The sequence below is a fragment of the Bombus fervidus genome, chromosome 3 (genome assembly GCF_041682495.2).
Source record: "Bombus fervidus isolate BK054 chromosome 3, iyBomFerv1, whole genome shotgun sequence".
NCBI lineage: Eukaryota > Metazoa > Arthropoda > Insecta > Hymenoptera > Apidae > Bombus > Bombus fervidus.
Window position 1 is genome coordinate 8,836,952 of NC_091519.1, and position 27,212 is coordinate 8,864,163.

At 36.1% G+C, this 27,212-nt stretch overlaps 1 protein-coding gene across 4 annotated transcripts in view; it reads left to right on the top strand.

Moving 5' to 3' along the window:
• The window catches only part of LOC139985349 (uncharacterized), a 119,526-nt gene that overhangs the window by 43,671 nt on the left and 48,643 nt on the right, over positions 1 to 27,212 (top strand). For 2 of the 4 annotated variants that reach the window (XM_071999724.1, XM_071999725.1), the window contains exon 3: positions 18,218 to 18,375. The exons of 1 other annotated variant lie outside the window; for it this stretch is intronic. The gene's annotated coding sequence lies outside the window, so the exon portion shown is untranslated. Of the gene's footprint in view, positions 1 to 17,650; positions 18,376 to 27,212 lie in introns of those variants that run through there. One more of the 4 variants, XM_071999723.1, reaches the window with a different exon arrangement.

Sequence of the window (27,212 nt, forward strand, 5' to 3'; positions counted from 1 at the left end):
AGAAAAATTACTTGCATAACTAAAAATCAATAAATATATCAATTAGTGCAAAGTATACGAAAAAGACGAAATAAAACGCTGGTTTAACAAATATAAAGATTTTACGATGAGTTACCAAAATTAAACGAATTTAAACTTTTTGAATAAATTTAAATGTTCTTGGTGAAATTCAAATATATGAAAATAATATATATATATATATATATATACAAAATAAAATACAAAAATTATTTTATGTTCATTCTTCTTAAAAAAATAATAGATGAACGTAAAATAATTATAACAGCGTATAAATGTTTGCGAATGTTTACGACTACAAATTTCCACGCTGACTAATCAAGCCGATAAACAGCTTTCTTTAACCTTCGGCAAAAGTCCGTCGATAAAAGGCCAAGACCTTTTCCATGGCAAATTGCTGAGCGAGCAGTGGAATCTTCTAAGATTAGAAATAGACTTTGAGAGGAAATTTCAAGTCTGATCTTATGGTTAATGAATGACAAGATTGAATCTCACTTGAAATACGACCCAGTGGCAATGTGTACGGTTGTCACGCACGTGCGTGGCCTGCTATCAAGGCAGCGCGCGTCTACGCTGCAACGTAGGCATTGCATTTAACGTTGCATCGTGGCATTGTGCTGTACTTGGCCCGGCCACGCAATCGCCGCGTTATGTAATTCCTAGGGATGGAAACAACAGACAACACAACATTGTGGGTCATACAGCCGATATGAATGCATTTTACACGACGATCCGTCATATATACGATTTATCGAATTGATTCGTGGTATTTTAACCAAAGCAAAGATTGAATAATTAAAGGATAGTCTTTGAATTATTGCTGGACAGACAAACGTTTGGAAATTTAATAATTTCTTGAGTTTAATGTCACGTTTTTATAGCAGTGACGTATAACCGAACTTGTACGGAACACGACTGAGATGACGAAGAACTTGTGCAATTTGCCTCGTGTAAAGTGAAGGATATCCCGAAAACTGACGCAATGGAATTAATCGAGAAAAACCGATTTTTTCTTGTTTACGAACATCATGTGGTCTATAGGTCTATAGGTTATAATTATTTACATTTATTCTCTTCCTAAAAATCTGTGAAGGTAACTGGATCTACAACATTCAAATAATAGATGACACGGATGGTCCAATTAAGATAAATGTACAGTTTGTTTCAGTTAAAATCCTTCACTTCTGGTAACGTTCAAAGTTCGTCGCACCAGCTTTGTACACGAAGAAGATTTAATTTCATCGTTCCTTTTGGTAAAGAGGAAGGCACACAAGGTCGCCGGTAACACGAATACTTGGTAAATACTGGCGATCGACGGTGGTAAATATGACCGTGAAAATAACCGAGGGAATGATATGCACATTTTCCACGATAATTACAAGCCAGTTACGAAAGCCTCGATGTCAGCGTGAGCGCATTTCGTGCGCCGCGTTGGTGACATTTCGAGAAGTTCAAGATCGCGTGAAATAAAAAAGTCTTCTTTCATAGGCGGTGCTCATGCAGCTACAGTACTACGCAAAACTCTTGGACTTTCCTTGGGTTATGTAAAAATTCATCTACCTTAGTAATCTCACAATGGCAACGATTATCTTTTTAAAAAGTTTGTTACGCAGAAACGAATCTATAGATATCTTTTTTATGGTGTTACTTCTTCATGACTTTACCAGGGTCTAACAAACTTTTTCAGAAATATTTCGATAAATAGTCAATAGTGTTTTAAGTTTTCCAAATATAATGACAACATATAACATAACTTATCTTGGACAGAAATTAAATAATATACTAACAACAAACTTAGTGTAATATCAGTTACCTTTATATTTCTTCATAGAAAGAAAATATCTCCATTTAGTCGGTGGCCAAAAACTTTTGTACAGTACTGTATGTCGAACAGCATGAGTTATGCGTGTGTTATGTAAATCGCGATTCTCTAACGAGCGGAGGACATTGAAAGAATTCTGGTTTTGCAACACTGTTGCTCGCACGATGTATAAATACCTGTCGATGTGCTTCTGTCCACCCGCCTGGAATGCTATTCGATACTTTTTTAAACACATTCATGTTGTTCAATGGACTAATGGTGAGGTATGGCATGTTTCTTCGAATCGTCGTCTGATATTCCCACCAGTAATACTCGTAATGTTACGAAATAGCTCACTGATGTTAGAAGAAGAAGGATGTTGCTGGAGTTTACAAGGTTGCATTTGTTAGTTGGGTGAAAGCTAATTGATCTTAGTGTCTGATGACTAACGACTATATTGTGGTTGTTTATGTGTTTGTAGGAAAAAAGATTTAAAGATGCAAATGTGAACAAAATGTATACAAATCGCTATTTAGGTTCTTTATCTTTGATTACGTTTATAAAAATATAAATTTACACAAACATCCTATTAATGGTACTACTATTAAATTGGAATTTCTATTTCGAAATTCTTCCGAACAAACATCATAAAAATAAGAAACTGCTGATTACTAGAAACTGCTAATTCTGAATCTGCATATCGATCAGATTTCTTCCAATAAAAATTCATGTGTCGTGTTTCATATAAACAAAAACGAAATATCTTTCGATTCTATGAAACTAGCAAAATTTTACCAAATATTCAGTGAATAAATTCATACATCCTGTAAGTAGTATAAGTATATCGATAATTGTCTATACAGATAATTAAAATTAATTTGGTCTAGTAACCAAAATAACAATCAACGTGAGACAACTCTTAAACAATATGATTAGAAGTAACTGTTTAAAAATGCATTACTGTCACGCATTAATCTTTCTTTAGAACGGAGTCAATTAGCTTTTAGATATCGACGAACATTTTACCTCGAAGAATCGAACGTCGAACGAACGAACGAATACGGAAATGAGACGAGCCGAAGAACGTCCGTCGTTCTGTACATTGAAAGCCGGGGAACTCCGAAGGTAGAGGAGATATTAATGAGAAAGAAATACCGTTTCCCGTGATGTAATTAGCAATGTAAAGGCAGTGGCGACAAGACATGCACAAGGGAGGGAAAGAGGCAACGAAAACGAAAGAGAAGAATAACCAATTGACTTCTGTTTCTTTCCATACGGAATCGCCGATAAACTTATCGCGTCCCGTTCTAGGAAATTCGACATTTGCGATTTAAACGCGTTTAGTACGTTTCGACTTTCGTGAGTAGTACATTATCTGATAGAGGAGTTTCCTGAATACGTTCCGCGTCATGTAAATGATCACGTTAAAATTACCATATATATATATATTACATATCGTACAGAATATATTAAAAGTGAAATAAAGAAGATTAATTGGCAAAGGAGAATGAATGTTCCGCAATGAAGGTCTCATGATTATCATGTTCGAGCAAACGAACGCTCACTCGTGTACCCACTCGATTCGCTTGGAAATTTTAAATCTTGGAAACGGCTAGGTAAATCTTAAACTGTCGTTTCTAAAAACTCACACTGCCTCGAAGGTCTTTTCATTCATAGAAATTGATTATTCATCGTTTGTGTGGATACATTTTTATGGGTCTCCTTTTTTTAAGAAAAATTTTATAATTCAGATTATAATGCGAAATTTCTAAATATATTTCTTATCTTTCATCTGAAGATAATATTTAACAAGTCAGATTTCTATTTGAATGACACTTTTCTCAAACTGCTTTCAACACATTTGCATCACAATAGTCGCATCGTGGACTTTTGAGTTCTACGTTCGAGGACAAAATATCGAAGAGATTAGCGATTCATGACCATGCTAGAAAACGAACGAAGGGGAAGTCTCTTGCATTTAACGTGCAAGAACGTTATTCGTCATGTTAAGCGGCCGCGACATGTTTCCTTGTAGCAAATAATCGTTTCTCTGACGTGTGCCATGTTTACAATACGAAATACCATTTCACGCTTGTACGATTTGTTACGAAACGAACTGTTAAAGAAAAAGAATATCTGAAGCGGCATGTAGCGTCAGCGCGACTTTTCGACCATTGATTATGCATAATGCTCTCGTGTTTTATGAAAACAATTTAGGAGATGTTTACGTAAAGAGGTGGAAAAAATGTAAATCATAAAAATTCCTTGCAAATTTTACGCGCAGAAATCATATGCGATGACTAATTCGTGATTTTTTTATTTAGAGAAGAGAAAGCAGGATAGATTTTATGTAGCGCGGTGTTCTGTTGAGAAATCAATACTTGAAGAACTATCACGGTAATAAAATTAAACGGAAGAAATGAAATGGTGAGGAAGTATAATAGAGAAAATTAACATTGACTTACAAGCGAAATAAAACATGAGCCGTCTACAATCAGAATTATCATAGTATCTAAAATGTATCATTTCCTGGGAATGACATTATCTTGCAATAAGATCTCTCGAATGTACTAAATCATAATAATTAAATCCATGATAGGATGAAATTTAATTTAGCATTAAAATCATCGAAGACTATAATTAAATTAACAGAAGAGAGATTGAAATAAGAGGTTATTATATGAATAATATACATATAATACAATAGCTTGTCCATGTGTTATTCTTTACAAAAATCAATTTAAATCGCCACATATGCATTAAAATAAATCTTACATCTAAAATTTCTATAAATAATTACGAATTGATCATTTTGATTATTTTGGTAGTTCTAATATTAACCGATGAATAATATCCGAGCAATATTAAAATTGAAATTATTTATACATTTATAATAATATTTTAATATAATTATAACAATTGAATTATATTTAATTTCATCGATTAAAATAACATTTTCTATCCACGTTATTCTCCAGCATTCCATTATTCGATACGTACATACTCATTCTTTTGGCTTAGCTCCGAACAGCTTTTTGTATGACGTTAGAGCGTCGCGACGACGTGCATTCCCGAGGGCGTTCTTTCGCGCGGTTTTAGCTCGCGAGCCGTAGAAAGCGGAGAAATAGGAAGTCCACGCACGAGAACAGCCTTCCACGATAGATTTATGTAACGCATGACAGCCGTGTCACGAAGAAAACAGCCTCGGAAGCGTTTTATGTAACGGTAAAAATATCGATTATGACACCGATAAATTTGCAGTGGCAGCGTCACGTTGTTGATCTATCGTGCAGTTGCGTTCCACCGGACTTTTCTCAAAGGTTCGATTTATTGTCCCAGGATAACGCTATCGCCCATAAGTACTTCGACACTTCCAAGTCATTTTAGATATAGATATAAAATATATTTCAAGAATGAAACATTTTCATTTAATTTTAACCTCTGATCCTATCTCAAACGAACAGCATAGAATTAATAGATATTGACAAACACAGTAATTAATACCAATTAGTATAAATAAAAAAGTAATAGGTGGATGAACATTGATCCTGCGCTAAGTGCATTTCTGAGTTAAGTGATTTTAAGTGTGTCCGTTCAATGTTGACATTTTAGAACGATCGAAAACTGTATTTTCACTCTACTGTAAGTGTTTATATAGATTTTACGAAATGTCATTCATTATGGATAACATGGAATCAGAGTTATGTAAATTTCGTTCGTATTTCAGTGAAATTTAACAGAGTTTTCGATCTCACATATAGCAAGAGGTAAAAAACTAATGGTAGAGAAACGTTCTTTAATCCTAATTTTGAAGATATAACAAAAGTTATCGATCTTCTGATCGAATTATATATATCAGCTGTTTAAATACTTATAAATGGCAATGCACCTGACATCGTAGTCCTTTTAATGAAAGTAACACGTAACTCAAGATTGTGACGTGTATTCAATGAGATTGCTGATTTCAACATTGCCGCGTGCGATCGCTTGTTTATGAAGCTTCGTGACCCGGAAATCGAGATCCGAATTTGCGTTTTGTAGATGTGTGTGGTGGATTGTTACCGTTGGTAAATCTTTTAACTGACTACATTGAAAATAAAGAATATTTTAGCATATCATTCGATCGAGATTGTATAAAGTTCGACGAAAGCAGGCGAGACCTCGTTTAAAGTAATTGATCAGGAACCAAGATACGAAGCAAAATGACGTTCATTCATAACAGGCAGTTTTCCATTTGTAATAGGAGTATTTCTAAATGATGTTGACAATCGTCCAAAAATTGGTACACGCAGATAAAGATATTGGGAAAGACTCATTTGAATCAGGAAGTTATCAGTTTGAAGAAGATGACAGTAGAATTGGCTTCTTTCTCCAAATAGAGTTATTTTCGATTTCTGTTATAATTCTGATTTCCTTTTGAACTTCATTGGCTACGAGAGTATAAGCAATTATTATTCTTTAATCAGTGTTTTATTTTTCATCAGCTTTAATTTTATTATGTTATGCGCAAAGCATTAACGTTATAAATAATAATTCCTAATTTGATATTTATTTGAATATCGAATAATGAATTGTAAGTACACAAAATTACGAAGTTACATAAATTTAAATTGAACTGTTGTGCCACAGTAGTCTGTAACAAGTAGCAATTATCGCTAATAACTAAGATAGTCGGTACGACATTAAAACAATAATTAACAGTTTAACGCGTATATACTTTCCAAAATAGAAAACTGAGTAGACTTTTAGCTTCCTATACATATACGTACACTCTCAGTAGTTTATTATTACAGCTTATTATGATATGTTCTATAATATATATACTATTTCAGTATTGTATTAAAAAATTCAAGAAAATCGAAGGAAATATTCGGTAAAATAAAACTGATATCTAATATGTGCAATAGATCCTTAATTCATAACAAATATTTTATCAAAATCCACATGAATCCCACAAAAGTTAAAATGATCAACTTATCTAAATAGATCGTTAAACACTGATACTAATAAATTAAGAAATTATGAGTTGTATAGTATATATTTCTACTGTGTAAATAATACTACAATTTTAAGTCGAATAGGAAAATTAACTGACTTATGGACTGTTATTTGATTTCGAAGCTGTTTATCATAATCAGTTTATCAATTACTATTATACGAACAAACTTGTTATTTATTTGAGACGTATAAATATGTTGCCATGCGAAGTAAATATACAAAAATGAAGTAAATATAAAAAAGAGTAGATATAGACACAAAAATATATAAAACATCAAGCATGAAACATACATTACGTTCAGGAAGTATTCCATTTAACTTCGGTTTCTTCTCACTATCTAGAAAGATACATATTTGCTTTATCATTCTCAGTCTAAAATTAGAATATAAACATTCATAACCTATATATACACCTCAAGTTAACAATATCTAAACTTTTTCTAATTTTCTAATTTTAATAAGGAAATTGCATAAAATATTATTAATAATATTCTACTAATGTGCCAATCGTGCAAAAGGACACACATATTAAAATTGAACAATTTATCAAAAATCGACTCGCTAGACTTTTAAGTGCCTCCTATGAAGTCGAATGGAATTACGAAAGTATTAGAAAGAAGAAAGACATCTTCAGTTCCTTCGAATCTGTGCGTTCTAACGGAACAGCATCGTCATGTCTGACTTTCACACGCCTCGTACCACTTTCCGTGTCAGCAACAGCAAGTAGAAACGGAGAAACGGCAAAGACTAGCCAGCAGCTACAGCAGTAGAAACAACGGCTGCACTACGAGACGAGGTAGGCGAAAGCTCGGTTCTCGAGTATGAAACCCGAGACCTTGAGTGCGTGCACTCGTGCGTCGGTACGTCCCTGAGCCGCAAACAGGAACATAACGATTATCCGGCAAATGAATGAAATCGAGTGAACCGGTTCACCGGCGTATATACGCGCGCTACTGCCACCGCTTCGGTTCGCTGCGGATCCACCTTAAACCAGAACCACTTCTTCGTGAATGGCTGTGCACTGCATGGTAGGCTCGTGCTCCGCACCGAATTACGCAACGGAGTTAACCGGCTGTCGTACGATCATTAATCTGGCTGGTCACGTGTCATCGGCCGCGTCATATTAGTTTTGATGCGACGCGTGGTGGCTTTCGAATGAAAAATTGCTGCTTCATCGCTCGAAGTCGGATCATATAAGGTCGTAGGACTCGGTGTCAGTGGAAAATTTCTGAATAAATTTCCTCGCGAGATTTTGAAGAATTTTTTTTTTTCAAAGAATCGATGTTTGTAGTTTGGTTTGTTTTTGAGTATTGTACCTAAGACTGGATTTTCAAATATAGCTCTTCATGTACGCGAAATATTTCGAAAGAATCGACATTTCTAAATATTGGTTTGTTTTCAGGGTTGTAGTTAAGATTAAATGGTACTGAATTACGTGGACTTTTATATATAGAAATGTTCAAATGGGCGATTTTGATGGATTTTCCATCTAAGCTAAACTGTGAATTTGACATTAAACGAGAATATTTCAGTGTTTATAGTACGTGTTAATTATAATTCCATCGAAGATTAATTAATCCCATTGTGTAAACATCTCGATTAACCCGCATTTGGATTAACCCGAGCGAATTGAATAATAGAGTATTGACTAATTACTTCGTCTTGAGAGGATGAGGTCACGATTCATTCTTCGTCGAATGACCGAGAAATAATGTTGCTGTTGGTATGGCAATAGTATTTCATAGTACGTCACGCTTTTATTTAGCTCGATACTGTCAATGAAATTTCCCAAAATCGATCTTGTCATATTACGATTGCGGTATGAAATCAACAGCATAAATAGCAAAGTTCATAACCTTTTCTATTAATATCCATTACATCACTGACCATAGGTATTAAGGATGACTTATGAACTTGCGATAAAAAATTTCGTATGGATTTTATCATAAAGTAAAGATTAGTCACACATTAATAATCAGAAGCAGTGCTTATTACCGCATATTGTAGATACATGCTTTTCTAGAACGTTGCATAATCCACCAACGTGCATACCATGATTTGCAATCGTAAAAGCAGCATATTAGGCAGATCAAGGAAACCAACAGATATTTTACTCGAGTGATTATTTCAAACAATAGTCATTCCGTCCTTAAAAAAGATATTGCAGAAAATCTAACTTAGCTTACCTAACACAACCATAATGATAAAGAACATATAGAAAGTTCGAATCAAAATCTGGTTCCAATATTATAGCGTGCAACGTTAGAACGTCATTTTCATGATGTGAACCGACATTCATGTTTGATCCCCAATGTACCGTGTCATGACCAATTCATGTGTTTGTTACGCAGCGTTTAAATCATAATTAATTATATAGCAATTCGATAAATAAGCAGCACATAGCTCACATTTGTCGGCGTTCGCTCGTTGAATTCGTAATTAGTTGCAATTACAACATATATAGTGCAGTATTCCCCAATCGATAAGCGAAATGGAAATTGTTTTTCAACGGGGGAAAACCGGAACTGGTGGACTTTTTGACGCAAGCGCGCGCACGTTATGGCTTTGTTCGTGATGTGCAATTTCACGGTCGTGACTGGTCTGTGTAGGTCGCCGATAAAAGCTTTGCGCTATCGCCAGCGGTCTTCGCGTCGCTTATCGCCGCGAAAAAGCCCGAACGGCTGACGAATGACTGAATTCTGCATTCGCGAGAATTTTTGCACTCCTGTCGTTTCAAGTTTCCATTTCGACAAATTCATGCTGCTGGAATGCTGCGCGTGCGTTGTAACTTACACCATCGAATGGAAATTTGGAGTCACATATCTATATTTGGAAAAGTTAATTCTATTTCGTTTAAACTTGGAATCTCAGTTTCACATTTGGAAAATTTAAATGCCTTTTCAATTTCAACAAATCACAGTTTATCATTTGGAAAATTTCAATTTACATATATAATACAATAAAATCGTTCACATTAATAATTTCCTTGTGGCTTTAATTTCCACTATGTTATAGATGTACGTACCTACACCTTTTCATTTCTATTTAAACAATATATATTCAATAATAAAGAAATGATTAAAAAAATGTCAGTCTGAGATACGATATTCGAGATACAGTTTTCAATTACGCCATTGTTCGACGATGTATAGAAAATTCTATAGAAGAGACGTCAATCGAATTAGATCGTTCGAATCGATACAGTGAAACGAGTTCCTCAGATAAGATACGCGTATCGATCAACAATGTTAGAGTTTGTGCTGTACACTTGTGCTTCGATAGAATTTACCCGCAATACCATGTGGAAACGTTCTCTCGTGGAGGTGTTTACTTTTATAATAACACTATCGATTTTTTCACGCGATGGCAAACAATATTAATCATACGTGAACATAGAAGCAAACAAGGTATTATAGATATTATTCCATGGGGGCGTGGTAATGACACTCACTAAAAGATCTTATCATGAAATCAAAGAAAGATTCAAAAACTTGATCGAAACGTTAAGAAGAAATTTGTAAAGAGATGTTAGATAATATTTATGATATCTGTAAATATACTCACAATATTGAGCTTTTGGAACTAGCTAATAAAATGTTCAAATATTTATAATACACACGATGTATTCACAAAGGATTTATATCAACTTTTGAACACTTTCATGATATTATGTATGCACATACATATATATGCATGTAAGGTTTGAAATTATTGATTGGCTGGTGTAAGTCCTATTTAAATGCATTTCTTATTATTAGAAACATTGGAATATCCTGTTAATATTATACTTAAAAGAAAATTGTGAACAGGGAAAGTTTATTGAAATTTACCATATTTGTGTTTATTATTATGTGAGTTGGATGCAGTAAACTGAGATTTCTTCCGTATGACACTGACGTCTTTAAATTAAAAAAGAAATAAATAAATAGTTACTTATAAAATAAGTTTCGTTCGTCACTATTCTCGTTTCCTGGCAAACTATGAATATGCATACACGTGGAAATACGATGTTCACACGCGCGAACTCACGTTATCGCGTTCGCCTGAGCTCGCGCACATCTCGCGCAAATATTTGACTTTGCTCGATCGGAATGTCTTTCCCGTCGTTTCTTACCACGAATTTTCACAAAACCGTATTTTTATCGCAAGCACGCCAAGATCTGAAAAGGACACGTACGTTTCATCAAATTCCTCGGCAACGAAAGAGAGTGAATGGGACGTGGATTTTTCCTCGACTCACCGGAACGAATCGCGATATTCAGGAATTGTTTGTCCTTCGCGAAAACGATCGCAGCTCGAACGGCGAACCTCGATATCGATTGTTGTAACATCGATTTGAAATGAATGTGAACTAGGAAAAGACATCTCTGTTCTTTTGAAAATATTGAGAAGATCGGAAAAATTTATTCAAAGATTATTAGATAATACAAGCAAGTATATTTATAATATTAAGTTTGCGTATGTTAGAATAATAAAACAAAAATTAGAATGTACAGTGGCTAGTATATAATTAGGAATATTTTGTTTTACCAATTTGCATTCCTAAAAGGTGTATTGTTTTTATGTAAACTGACATTATTGTAACTTGGAACAAAGTATTATGATTTACATATTCAATGAATACATTGCGTTTTAAGTTAAAAATACATCTGAAATATACGAAAAAGAAATAATTCCAGTTCGTTTGTCAGAATTATTTGCACCTGTTTTATTGTCTATTTATATGCATTTTAATATTATACATATACGTTTATAATATCCAGATTTCTGCATTTTTATTATTCTAATCAGCATGATATTGTAAATGAATGAAGAGACTTCTGCAAAACATTTTCCAATATTTTTTATTTCTTTGAAAGAACATAAATATCTCTCTTCAAGAAATATTTCATTCACAAATCTAGAAAACCTCGCAAATAAAATTTTGCTAAGGAAAATTGGTCACAAATCATCACCGCGGATTATCATAAAATTCTGTATTACTTCTCCTGTAACCGTATTTCACAAAATGAAATTATAATACGTAGTAAATGAACTGCTTCGATAAGTCCATTAATTAAGCCAGATAACCGTATGTAGAAAACGGAAATTAAGATGGAAAATAGAATTCGTATCGCTTGGTAGGAAGTTTTACGGCTCGATCGCAATATCTCACTACATAGTTCAATTCTGTTCATACACGTGCCACGAGGTCAGTCGTAAAACGGTGGTGGAAGAACGTTAGCTTGTTACGCAAAATAACGACGAACGAGCGAACAAGCGAACAAGCGAGCGAATACCAATACGAGTGTTTTCAGCTGGTTGACCGTGACCACGAAAAGCTTACCTCTGGAAAATAGAAACTGGCTAGCAGCCTGGCGCCTTCGTATAAAAGACAAACACGATTATCGGCCCGGTTATCGGTGGCTATTAATCAAGTCACGATTTACCGGTGTACTGAAGTTGCATAAATTTTTACGCAAACGACTACATACGTCTACGAACGATTAATTTCCTCTAACTTTAGTTACGTGGAAGCGTACATCTGTTCTTCTTGCTTCATGTCTTTTTCTATTTCTTCTTTGTTTCTCTTTCTTTCTTCCTTCTTTATCGAGTCGCAACATTGTCAATTAATTTGTTAATTATTTTCTCTTCTTTTTATTGCGAGTGACGAGAATAGTTGACTCGTCTTTTACGATCAACTTATATCATTAAATTACATTTATTAATTAACATTCCACCTTAATTCTTTTTTTAAGATCGCGGCTATAGAAAATAATTTGAAGGATTCATTTTTTTATTCAACATTATTAATTCTCCCATCTACGATAGGCTCTACAATTATATGAAACCTCAAGAAATTATGATAAACTATTGCTTAATTATGATGCTTAATAGCTATCTCGTTCGTATTTATTCATCAGTGGATCGATTTCTACGTGATCGCAAGTTAAGTGCTTGTAACGCTCGCAGATTAATTGCTAGACGTGTTCAAGGTGAAAATAATCGTGGCAATCGGAGAACGAATTATTTCCGTTTCTTTCACGCACAACGCGGTTGCATCAAGGAAACGAACTTTTCCGTTGCTCGTCTCGCAACCATCTAATGTTTGCTCAGATCGTATCGCGATGCTATACGTTACTCAAACCGATGGTCCGCAGTTACATCTATAGGAAATGTTAATGCAATTATGTATGTTATTTGCAATTAATTCATTTACAATCGTAATCAACTAATCTCGTTATTCAATCATTTTACTACAACTGATTGGCAAACCGAAGGGATTTTATCCAAAACTGTTAAAGTATATTCTACACCGATGTAAATTAAAATTCGTACGAATATTTATAAAATTGTATGAATATCTCCTTGCTGAAAATGATTCTATTGTTGCAGTTTTTAATAAGAAAGTAAATATATGAATCTTTTCCTTATTTGCTTAAATTATCCTCAGTATACTAACGAATAATACCAAATTATTTCAAATAATCCTTCAAAATCTTTGATTATGTCCACAATACCAGTAGGCTGGTTAAAAATTTGACAAAAGACCCGATAATCCCAAAAATTGTTCCAAAGTCGAATTCGTTGAGAAAAAACGAGCCTCTAATTCTTGAAACATTATACATTTCTTGTTACCAGGAAGCCAAGTCCTGAGGTGATTTTCGGACTGCTCCCTGTTAATCTGTCACCATGGGTAGTATGAGCGTAAGACGGCACCGTTGGTTTCCTGCTCGCAGCACGTATTATCGGATTATTGCGTTCGCGGGCTGTAACATAAAAGTTCATACCGGTAATCCTTGGCATACTTAGGCCGGACAGAGTCGCGAGCTACATGCTCGTTCTTAATCTCGGTCGAAAAACCTGCTCGAACAATATGCGCGACACGTACATGTGTATTGTACGCTGGTGCACGCTAGAGCGTGTAGTACGTAAAATGTTGCACATCTAAAGCAACTGCTCGCCTTCCCTCCTCCTGCTATACATTCTTATACCAGTGCTTCTCTCACGTTCCTGCTTCCTGCGTCAGAAAAATTGGCTAACCTGTTTACTGATGCAACAAAGGAAAGGAAAACCGAGCGAGAGCGTCCCGAGCGTGGAACTGCCGTAGAAACCGGAAGGAAGGCACACAGGGAAGGGGGAGTATGCCCGGGGAAAGGTTAAAATATGAAGCTATAAAAGAGAGCCTGGCTGTCGTATATTTAACTACGTCCGCTTGGGGAATGGTGGATCAATTTTGATGGTGGTTGAATCACTGGTTTACCTCATAAGAGAAAATCGGTTTATGTCCTAATACAGGGGTTAGTGATTAAAGGGCAGAGATATTCAAGTTTCTGTGAGTAAATATGCGACTGGTACAAGGCAGAATATCTAATTAATATCTTTTCTAATTCTGTTCTTCTCTCTTTGGGGGGGGGGGGCATTTCTGTACAATGGATCTTTGTGGTTAATGTTTAAGGAATTCATTCAATCAAAGGTTAAAGTAAGTAATTAGGGACAAATGTATGAAGAGGAAATATTTTTTCAAGTGAACCTGAAAAAAATCAATCGTTCTGAAATCACTGTTTCAAGTGGAAAATGATGATAGACTAAAATTCACGTCTGATATGTTAACAATTGGATACTTTAATCGTTTGTGTAAATCTTCCCTCTACTATTTTCTTTCTAAACTAAAATTGATGGATTACATGAGCACAGCTTTTGATAAGCCACCGTCAAGCTCTACCAATGACGCGTCCACAATAATATTATTATTTTGGCGATGCCTTTGAATAAGAAGTGCGTCCGTATAACTTATCCTAATAGCTAACAATACTACATATGTAACATATATAGCACCTTACCCTCTATATACGAATTATTTGGCGGGAAAGCTACAAATGGAATTCTCCATTCCCAAAATTATAAACCGTGTTTTACTACACTGGCTCTGACATTGAAACTGAAAAAGCATTCTCCCCAATACGGTTCTCACCTTTTTGATCTTTCAAACGCTAGCAAATAAAACGAATCTTGTAGCGAAGGAAGAAACGTGGAAGGAGAGTGATTTGGAGGATACCGGTGATTCGCACCAGATACTTGGCAAGGCAGGGATCGCAAACACGGTGAGAGTGGTTGCAAATAAAATTATATCGAGCAGAGAGAGAAACAAGTAAGGGATCCGTAAATACGGCTAAAAGGAAAGTCAACAGGGGCTAGTAGGACCGTACGGATGTGCAAACGAGGGTGTAACTGGATCGAGCGGGGGTGCCTTTCGCAGTCAGCGGTACGCCGGGTGGGAGAAGAGGTTTCTAGAGAAAAATTGATAAGAGAAACGGGACAAACGATAAGAAAAAAGAACAAACATGCGGCATCGATCGATAGTGCCGGAGAAGAAACTAAATCGAATTCAATGGAGCACGGAACTGGGAAAGGGTGGTTGAGGGGTAACCTGGTAGAAGAAAGAGGAAGACGTAAGGGGTGGCTAGCTGATGGGCGGGCGAGAAGGCAGTAGAAACCGCAGATAACGCCGCAGATAGCCGTGGAGAGTCCTTAAACGCTGCAGAAGCGAGTCGACGAACAGTGCAATGTGCCCTGGCCTTTATTTACTGAGCGCATGCTGCTTTCCATGGGACCTTTAAAAGGCACGCGTGAAAGGAAAAGTGAAATGGAGAGATGAAGGGTGTGTGTGTGGTGTGCGTTTCTGATGTTTCCTTCCTGTTGAACTTTCCACGTGCCCGAGCCTTGTACGAAGGGTGCGCTCGTGCGTGCTCCTTCTATCATCCCTGTTCGTGTATGCGTGACACATTTTATTCTATACCACGAATGGCAAATACAAAGAGGGCATTCTTTAAAAATGTTACGCTGAGCTTTTGATATAAATACACGCTGCAAGTAGCAAACATCTTCTTGTCGTTCAGAATGTTCAAATTTGGCGCTGGCGAAAGTGAATTATCAGATTTCGGGATTACGTAGAACTCCACTGTTGAATCTTTGTGTATCGTTTTGTTGCAATAATTTGTCGCAATTTGAAGTGCGAAACATTTTGAGGTTGAACTTAAGTGATGCGATATAGTATTTAAATGGAGAATAGAGTTTCTAGAAGATTCTGAAGAATGAGTCAAATATCCTTAGTTGTAGGGGAGACACCATTTTTGTGAGTCAAGCGTGATTCATTCACTGGAGTAACCAAATTGTGTGTCCTGTTTCTGAAGGAGATTGGCTACTTTTACTGTTACATATTACCAACTACCGGTTTTATGAATGTTTCTGGAAATTCACAAAACCACTTTTCTTTTTCGCTACCTTAACACGCAACTTTGATATTTTTATTGCAAACTTATGTAACCTATTCTACCACTACTCTCTTGAATTTATTCATTATGTAACCTGTTGCTTTGATTTCAAATATTGTTCTCTGACCCACATATCGAATGTCTATCGCCTTAATACCTTTACGATCGACCGATTGTAATCTTTAGAGTATTGTAACTGAATAATCTATATTCCACTTGTTTTAAATCTACTTGAACTGTTAATCAATTCAATAACATCTATACGTAAAAGACGACGTATTTGTGGCAAACAACGGATACTGATTTGAGATAATTAATTCAAAATACTATTTACTTGCTATCGAACATTCCATCAAATAATTGTAATAAAGCGTAAAACTAAAACGAATAAAAGTTCAAGCGCTCGCAACAATGACCATGCAGCGAGCGTATCGAATTGAGAAGCGATTCTCCAATCCTTATGAGCGATTTACAGTAACTTGCATTGCAATCATTCGGCGAAACTTCTCTTCTGCGTTACGCGGAGAGAAAAATGGATTCCTCCCCGAGCCATGGCCGACGGCCGACACGACTTTATAATCGCGATTACGTCTCGCCGGTCTTACCTCATCACGGAAGTTGCGATACAAATCTACCTTGCGATTTGTCGCGATTGTCTTTAGATAGCGGGCTTCCTGCACGTTCGGTTTGTCGGTTCGTGCTTACGCGTAAGTGAATCAAGGTCTTCCTATCTAGACACGATTAAATGATACTCCGAGATCGAGGTGTTCCTTCGTGAACATCTCTCTTTGGCCGAGCGATATATTTAATATCTCATATACATGAGGAAATTTGGAAGATTTAAGTTCCTTATCTTCACGAAGAGTTTAGTAAAAATAAATTGGTTAAATGACATTAACCTCTTAAATCTTTCGTGATCCCGTGCATCGTTAATGAAAGATAAGTAAACTAGGCTCGTTTAGAGCTCGTGTAATAGATCCATGGTTAACGACGAGAATACAGAAAGGTTTAAGTACGAAAGGCAGTAGTGATAATTAAAAATTGCTAATAATTTATATTTACGAGTAGATAACAAAAAACATCATTTTTATCCAATAGTAGACATACACAGGTATTACTGTATTTTGCTCGGTAAATTTCAACAACGGACAGAAAACGAGGCTCTAAATATAGTTAACCAGCTCCAAAAGAAACAAGCTCTCACTTTACTTCTTTTACTATCTTTAGCGTTTGCAATGATTTTCGTATACGTTTGCACAGATCAGAAACGCAGCCCAAATGGGACAACCTTCTTCCTTTTTTTCGGTTATCCAATTTCAGGTCTCGAGAGAAGAGAGCGGCACCTGATAACTTCCCTTATCAATGTGATCGGGAGGAAAGCAAGCACGAGTATTAGGAAAAAAGTAGTACGCTGAGCGACCGCGACATGTCGAGGTCTCGCGTCCTTGCCAGTTACCCCACTCGCTGTTCGAGGAGTGGGATCGTTCCCCACCGCTCGTCTCGTTCGTTGGTGGCTCCCCCTACTCCCCTCCCCGACTCCCCCTTCGTCCACAGCGGTATGTAAGAGGCCGCACATGTTTCCCCGCGTTCCAGTCTCGCAGCGGCACTCGCGAGTGACTGTTCGTGTGGATTCGCGGAACGATAACTGCTCTGATCGAAGAAAAGAAGGAAAAGAAAAACGGAACGAAGGACATTACAGGGGCACGCGTGTTGTCTATAATATCTATATCTGTCTCTATATACATATATGTATATAGATATACGCGTGTACATTAACGCGCGCGCGCAAAGGACGAGTTCTTTCCTCAGTGCTGCGTTCGAGAACTGACACGACACACACCGCGAACGTCGTTGCAGCGAGTAACACGACCGAATATCGATAGAAAAGATAGTGAAGAAAGGGAAGCAGTACGGTAACATCGTCACTGCTCCGATCGTTTTCCTTTCTTCCCATAACCTCCGTGTCTTTCTTTTTTTTACTTTTATACGTAACCCGTGTAGCGATACGAAACGGTCGTGTACCATAACCTTATTTCACCAAAAGTGAGAATCGATTGCGCGAGTGACAGCTTGTTCTATCTTTTGGAGCTACACGATCTGTAAAGCAGTGTGACAGCAAGGAATATTTCGTGATCGTACCTTGTAGGAGAACGCAGGAGCACGGTGAGAAGAGGACTGTGGATACGCAACGAGGAGAATATTCCGAGGGTATTACGGAACTAGTGATCTTCCACTGACGTCATTTCGTACTTTCGTGCTTCGTTCCAGGGACGAGAATAGTGTTCGCTGACCCGACAAAGACACGTGAGTATCGAACTCTTCTTCATTCGAGACAACTCTAGACGTTTCTTGATCATGATCGCGAAACGGAACCGTAGCTCGCGTGAGTTCACCACTCTGCTTCTTTTTTCTTTTTTCCACTCTCTGTGTACACACGCGTCACACGGTCAGATAATTTATGCGCGGAACCCGTCACGGTGCGAATTCCGTAATGTGTCACGCGATCGGAGCACGATTCCACTTCGTAACGGTTCAAAAGCATTTCTGCCGCGTCTGTGGCGCAGTAATCGCGCCTTTGATCCTTCGATTATCGCAACCACCACGACGCTCGATATATCGAACTAACTACTTTGACCAATCACCGCTTAAGATGACACTAAAATATATGTATGTTTCGTTTCGGTTTTACGATCTACGTCTCAGTAATTATTTCTTAAATTAATAAAAATGGTGACAGTGATGTGTAGTGTCTTAGAAAAGTCTGCCTACACTCCTTTAATTAGGAGGTTAGTTCTAAAAATCTAAAACCATATTTTATATTAATCGAACTTAGAGACTTTGTTATATGTTATATGAGCCATTCAGAAGACGTATTGATGAACTTACAAACATTGCTTTTTAAATTTATCTCAACTTATGAAAATTACCCATTTGTTTCTCAAGAATTGTATATTAATCGTGTATTTATGTAATGAAATTAAAGAAGTAAGAAAGAGTTGATCAATTTGACTTTTAAGGAGCTCATATAGGCTATACGTACAGTAACTCATGAAATAATTCGAAACATAAAAAATATTAACATAGAAAATTTTGATGAATATATTACATGCGTCATACGAAACGTTCTAAAGTTTCATTAACACTATAATGAGGCATGACTATCATGATTCTATTTGCAAAATGTGAAACGAATCTAGAAGTGTATATAAAAGTTGCAAAATATTTGCTGTAAATATATATTTAGTTAAAAATGTACTGTGCAACATGCATAACAGTCTTCAGTATATGGTTAGTGCTAAGAGCGATATCAGTAAATATTTTTTAGCTTACTAGTATAATAAATAACTGACCGTTCGAATACTGTGATTATATTCTTCTATATATACGTACGTACATTTCCCATTTGTTTCAAATTTTATTAATGTAATAAACGTGTTCCATTATACATAATGCTATTGAAATTTTAAAACGTTTGATATAAGACGCATAATGTATGTACTAGTAAAAGATTTCTGTAAGTGTCCAAATACTTTAACAAGGCACTGCTTGTGAGTTTTAATGATCCTGATGCAAAATACGTTTCTAATTTCTTTCAGTAAATAATACATGTACAAAGAATTCATTAAGTATACGTATATAGACTTCTATAACTGACTGTAAAATCGTTTTAAAAATGTCATTGATATGCGATTGGAGAGATTAGATATCAAAGTTGTGCTTTTACGCTAAAAGTAGAGTTATGGTGTGAGAATATCGTGACAACAACCCGAATCCTCCGTTGCAATGCAGCTTCGTTTAAAAGGTAAATAATAACATTGGTTCGACGGATCGATCTAGAAATTGTATTCGTTGCCAGTCGATGTGAGGCGTTTCGCTTTTCTTCAAGGTCGCTCGCGATCTGGAACGATCGTAGTGACTCAGTCTCTTGGTATTACATCAAACAAACATGCCTATTACGACAAATTACGTTGAGGTCGTAACGCTGTCTGGAACATGCTTTTCCTACTGCGGAAATGGCGATTTCCATTCGCGCTTAGGAATCGTGTGTGTGCGTGTATGTCAAACGAATTAACAGATTAGGTGCGTTAATTAATTTATGGGTCAAAATGCGATATAGGGGTATTTACGCATTTATTTACGTCAGGTTTGCCCGAGCGGCTTATGAAAATAGTATGACAATAATAGCAATGTCGCCGCTGGCTATACGAGATGGCGTATCGCGTCAGCGGCTCGCGTTTGACGAATTAATTGATTGAAATTGCCTGTTGGATTATAATAAAACGTAAAACCAGAAAGCTTTTGTCTTCGTTTAAGTGATGGTTTCTATTAGATTCTTTTTTAGTTATTTATTATTGTGGAAGGTGTAATTAAAGTAATAATCCAGTTATTTATAAGTACATTATAATCGATTCTTAAATTTTTACTACTCATAGTATTTGTCATTATATATAAATCATTGAATATAATTTGTAAATTAGAATATATATAATTCTCATTATTATTATTAGTATTATTCTCATATGATGTATAATATATTGTTCTCATATATTGAAAGTATTATTTTGAATGATCCATGAATGAAACATTGAGTATATCAAGTTCGTGAGAGTGACAACATCGTTTGGGTATAGGTGATCTTTCGCTTCTTTCTTTACGCAAGGGAAACATTGCAAAATAATTTCTAGCTTTTGGAGACACTGTGTAATAATTAAAGAATCGCCAACTTAAACATCTTTATTCGCTCGTAAAATACGCTGCGAAATGTTTTATACATTATGCAAACGAGGCAACCAGTTTGAGGATGTTATATAGCACATACAAATGACTGTTTGTAACTTAACAACGCTGTCTTACATGTTACATTGTGATATATGTAATGTAATTCTAGTACTATATCCATTGCTTAACATCATTCATTACATATTTCTCCTTTAAAATCATGTTTTTATGCAGCACCTATGATCGTGTATCAGCTTCCCCTCAAACATAATTTCTCTGTTTTCCCAACTATCGCAACAAAGTAAATCCCCAAGTCAAGATAATCGGAAGACCCAATAAGAAGTAACTAATAAAAATCGCAACGACGAAACCATTCGATCGAAGAATTTTATCCTCAAACTATTTCGTGGAATGTAAAGTCATTTCGAACGATCGCGAAGCGCTTTTCCTCTCTACGTAGTTCGAATTTTTTCGCGATTCGAGTCACGCGAGTCGAGGAAAACGGAATTCAATAGTTCCATCGATAACAGAGAGAGAAATACAGAAAAGCGGGATGGAGACGAAGATAGAACACACTCATCTTTTTCCTCTCTTTCTCTATCCCTCTATATCTCTTTCTCTCTTTCTCTATCTCTCTATCTCTCTTTCTCTATTTGGAGTGGCACGAGGCAAACGAATTATCCAACTCGTGCCGTCCATCGAAATCGGATTATCGTCGATTCCTCTGCACCCAAACCCTACCCACTACACCCTGCCCTCACTGTGTGTATCGATTTTCCACGCTCTGTATACCAGCAACTTATTTCCCCTGAGCCGTAAACATTCGACCCTAAGCATTCGTCGCGCGGATTAATCACGGTTTAATTGGAAAATCTCGCTCGGCAAATAAAGCTTTCGAGGTCCTCGCAAAAACATGTTAGTCGGACCTGGTCACCGGAACTCTCATCTCATCCCTGTCTCTATCTCTCTCCCCTCTCTCTTGTTTGTATCCACGAAAAAACAAAAGCTCGTTCGAATATTGTTGTCACCCTTTCGAGAAAAACTTTTCGTTAAAGGTTAAAAGTCATGTTTATTTCTTGTTGACTGTATATACGCAACATTGTACTTTAGTAAATTATTGATCAACTAAACGGTAAATACACCTATCGATCTTTGATAAAACTGGTTTGAAATTTTAGTACATTATGTCTTTCTTAGTAATTCGTAAAAAAGATAATTTTTCTCGTAGGCTAAAAGCAGTTCGTTTCTGAAATAATCAATGATTGCGTGATACTTGAATTTTGCACTTTCAAGCTTATCGTTGTTGAAAGCATCGTTGTTAACGCGCGCGATCTCCTCTTTTAAATTTTACGATAAAGTTTTTCTTTAAAAAGTTAAGTGTTTCTATGTATTGAGAGAAGAGCGAGATTGGAACATACAAGTTCTAGGACTATGACAAGGTCAAACGAAATATCGATCGTTTGACATATTATTCTTAAGTACGTGTAATTAGCGTAAACCATTTATCTAATGAGAATTTTGCGTGGATCATCACAATATTTCTAAAACTCTTACAGTACTTCATATCGTTATGTCGGCATGAATTTCTGTATGTGTTAGCCTCGAGACGGTGAAAAATCGGCTAATAATTAACGAAGCGATCGAACGTCTCTCGTGCGCCAGCCGAAAATTAATATGCCGATATTCAAGGCTGAAAATTCGTACTGGCAATAAATTCCGGCAGTTACGTTTCTCTACGACGGGAAAAGACGAGATTAAACGTCGCCATGATGAAAAAAGGAGATTGGTCAGGTGTGCACACGGAGCGTAGATGAGTTTAGTTGAGTATAAAATCAATCGTGCTTGTCCTCGGAATTAGTGTCCTCTGCCAATTATTACGTGACGATTCGTCGTCTCTTCATTACCACAGTGTTGAAAAAGCGATTATTGAAAATTAATGCGTTTTGTTCTGATTAATCGCGATATGTACAATAGTATTACTTTGACAATTTTTTTAATGGCTGATGGATTAGGTGTTCAAAGTAGAAGTTTATATTGGTATATATAATATATTATTGTATGCATGTATAATTATATATAAGATTTTGAGATTTGAATATGACAAGATTCTGAGAAAATATAGAAGCGATGAGTTAGGACTTGAATTGTGGAATGTTAAGTTTCAGATTTAGAGATTCAGTAATTCAACCTTAGTCCCTTTTATTCCATTGATTCACGCGTTCTCATTCCCGTACCAATTAACAGAAATAAATTGCAACATTTATGAAGCACTTTCAGGAAAATTGCATTTTACGCTTTCGACCGATCTCCACTATAATGCGAATTCAATCTCGACGAGCTTTTTTTGCACTATAGAGGCCACGCATGTATATATGTATATTCATCGGGAAATTCGCGGAAAAACGAACGCGGAGAAAGCTGGAAACGTGGAACACAAATTCTACAGGCAGAGAAGGGAGAAAAACGAGACGAGTTCTCGCTGACGCTACAATTCATCCACCCTCGTGATCGAAATAAATTTTCCTGACACATTCGGTCTTTACTAGGCCATCAAGCAACGCGTGTAGACACGTTTTACTAGAGAGTGAGAGAAAAGTCGAATTTTCATCGCTTCCAGTTCTTTCGCATTCTCTCCTGAACGAAATAGGGTGAGAAACAGCGTGTCTATCGTCCCTTAAAAGGGTCTCGGACCTCCGCTTTGTTTTACAGACTTTGCTAGACGCGATAAACGCTATTGGCCTTGTAAATCAGCGTCTGCTTTTAGTCCAAGCTGAGAATCGACTACTATTTGCACGCTCCGGTGCAATTTCTCACGTTTTTTGCTCCATGTAAAAAGCCTGGATCCCTGTAAGGAGGAAACTGATTTTCTATGTTGAATCCACAAGCGAAAGTCTGATAATTATTCCTGCATTCTTCCTTTTTTTGTTTCGACGAACGAAGTGAAAAAGTCTTAAGAAAATAATGCGATGGATAGAAGAACCGAGTAAAGTTATTTTCTGTTGTAATATGTTTTTCTGTAAAGTTAGTTAGGTGTATATAGATATAATAGAATGTAATAGATTATTTGTATTTTGCGAATGATGTAGAAATTAGGGGCTTTTTCAAATTGTTCCTTTTAATTTTGCTTTGCTAAATTCAAACAAGTGATACGACTTGTAAAGTATACTGTCATGTGATACATGGTAATATAAAGTGTTTGTTGGCATTTATAACGTAATGTAGGTACCTACTTATTGTACATATTATACCTTCCCTATTTTTTTTTTTTTTTCTTTCGATGTTATTTCTACATATGAAAAAGGATGTTATACAATGTAAATCTATTTCTTTTATCCGTCATAGGCCGAAGGGGAACTTGGAAGGAAAATCTCAGATGGAAAATTTCAGAAGGCAAAAATTAATGGTTTGTAATTAAAATGATTTATGTATGCAATACATCGTGACTAGAATAGTAACGTGATATTAAATCTCTAGTTTATTCTGAACGAATAATTTATAATCATTTATATGTTAAGTCGTTTTCATTAATAATTTTCAAGCAAAACGACTGAAATAATCTCAAATTCCAAGATGAAAATAAATAAAGAAAAAGAGATTTCTCTACAAGTTATCCGATTCGTTGGTATACTTTCTTTCGGCGCGTTAAAATTGGAAACTTGCGATTCTCTGTTTAGTAAAATCAAATAAGAAGTAGTAAACGATTTTCTACAACGTTCCAACAAGAAAAAAGAGAAACCTCGAGCTTTTCTAGCCGTTAATTTGATCTACAAGCGTGGATTTGTTAATTCACGAAGAGTTCCGGCAATCACTCCCTTCCAGCCGCGATACGTCTTGCTTTGAACGTCGAAGGAGAACGAAGTTCGCGGAAGCACGATCGCTTTTCGCGCGTCACCAACCGATCCATCAACTTCAGGATCGCCTCCCAGGTTGGCCAAGAATAGCGCTGAAAGCCCAATGCGAGACGCGTCATTGTTGGTCGTTGTTCCATTCCGAATGCGTAACGCCGTTCTGCTAATAAATCGCTTTTCAGTTGGTCCATGAAGGCCTCGTTGGTTTCCGTTTTTATGAAAAAAACTGAAACGTGAATGGACTCTGAATAGGAAATTAGACGTAGGTAAACATCTCTGGAAATATGTTTCGAAGATTCTACCAGTTTTGGGTAACTTTGCTCTTCCTTTTAGGCAAAACTAGCTGTATGAAAGGATTACGAATGACAAATTGCAAGTACTTACGTAAACATCTCTTGAATTTCTTTGAAAGATTCTGTGATTGTTAGTAGTTTCTAAGAGTTTTAGAAAGAATGGAAATCGAGGAAGTAAATACACGTAAAGATTTAGAAATTTTAGATCTTTAACCCCGGGAAAATATTTATAGTATACTGTGTTACTCTTTATTTCGATTGAGATGGATAGCGGTTTGTTTGTGAGATTCCTGGAAAATTTCTGGCATGGAAATACCGAGATTATTCGATAGTAGAGCTGAAAATTCTTTTTCACCGTTTAAATGTCGCCTTTAATTCGTTTATATACCACTAAATTATTAGAATACACGAATAAGGTATAGAATAGAATATAAAAATATAGATGAAAAAATGTATGGATACACGTGTACGTAATTTCCAAGACACACGATGATAGAGATTGTATGTAGCTGTAGAATTTTAATTCTTAAGATGATATAATAAGAGTAATGATCTTTTTATAGGTAATGTAGGGAAAATGGTAAGAGGGAAAGTCATTATTCATCGGATCATCAAGTATGATTATAAAGCTGACGGTGAAAGCAGTGACATTTAACAAGTGTTCTCTTTTTAGTAATCATCCGTGAACTCTGTTTGACATATCGTTTTTCTCAGCTTTGCTTCCTCGCGGCGAAAGGTTGCAATCCTTAAATATTGCCAGTGGCTCGTTGTGAACTTTGTTCACAGTTGAAATTTCCTGATGTCATACAGGAGCAGCGATTTAATTTTTGCCACGGTAATCACCGTTTAACTCTTCATCGATGGGATAAGAGTTCAAATTTTTTTACAAACGCCTGTTTATTTCATGGAAACTTCAACGTTTTCGCACGAAATCAACAAATATTATTCCTATGACGGAAATGACTGAACAAATTCAACCAACCGTCTGAAACAACACGCGATTTAAAAATAGAAAGTTATGTTTAGGCGTTGCTTTCTCATCGATTCTTCTAATAAGAAAAATATCCGGATAATTGTAAATAATTTCAAAAAAAGACATTTCCTAAGAAATTCCTCAGAGTTTAAAACATAAAACGTCATTGGCCTTTCTTAGTTACACTATCTACACTAATGCATTTTAAACATAGATAGAATACAATAAAAGTTGCTTTGTTGCCAATATGAGTAAACATTTTGTTCGCTATTTAGTAACAAGTGCGATATGTATTATCTTAATTTGCACGTGCATCATTATTCATTTTAACGGTTTCTTCTACTATTATTAATATGTTATATACAACGAACGCTATTCTCTTAGAAACATTTCAGAATATACTTAAAAATATTTTGTTCAATGCAATACTCAAATTTGATAGAAAGAAGCACGATGATGGAAGAATTACAATTTCCATTATTAATACCTGAAATAATAAACCACGAGTATTCTATGTGAAAAACGAATAAAGGCAACGCATTCTTTACAGCGTATGCAATCAACAAACGAACCGAAGATTCCTCTGTTCTGTGCAGAAGCGTTGAAACACGCGTTGCAAGCTCGTTGCATTAGGATCAGCATGGTCGTGACGCAAGCGAGGTTTATTGATTCGCAGAATCCAATATAACGAAGCCAAACGCGGGGGAGAGAGGTATCTACTGTGGTTTTATAGGCCGCTCGTATTGTTGGCAAAAATCGTCTGAGCTCGCTTTTAACGATCGATTTCGAGCGTACCTGAGATTCGACAGCTTCCACGAACTTCGTCGACCCATTTCTTTTAGAGCCTCCCACGGACACGAAATATTCCCTGCAAAAACGGAACCGTAACTGTTCGTCGTTGCTTTACGTAATCGATTATGAAACGAAGAAAACTGCCTCTTAATGTGTTATGAAGTGCTTCGATAGAACCAGAAGTACCACGGTGCCGCGTAACGCTCGGTCTGATCAGTGGCGGTAGTTTTCTACTTGAAACTTGGGACAGTTGATAATCAGTGAATAGGTCGAGCTATGGGGGACTGTTAGTTGGATTTATTAATTTATCGCTGTCGTGTTGATTTTACTATGCGTAGAATTGTAACAAGGATAAATTGTATTATATATTGTTTAAAAAATTGATAATGGTTGGTTGTCGTTTCGGTATTGAGCTGGGAAAAATAGAATTTTAAGGAACACAATGTTGATTAATATAGAATATATTGTAATCGTTATTTGATTTATTATTTAGAATATTGGAAATGGGAAAAGGAT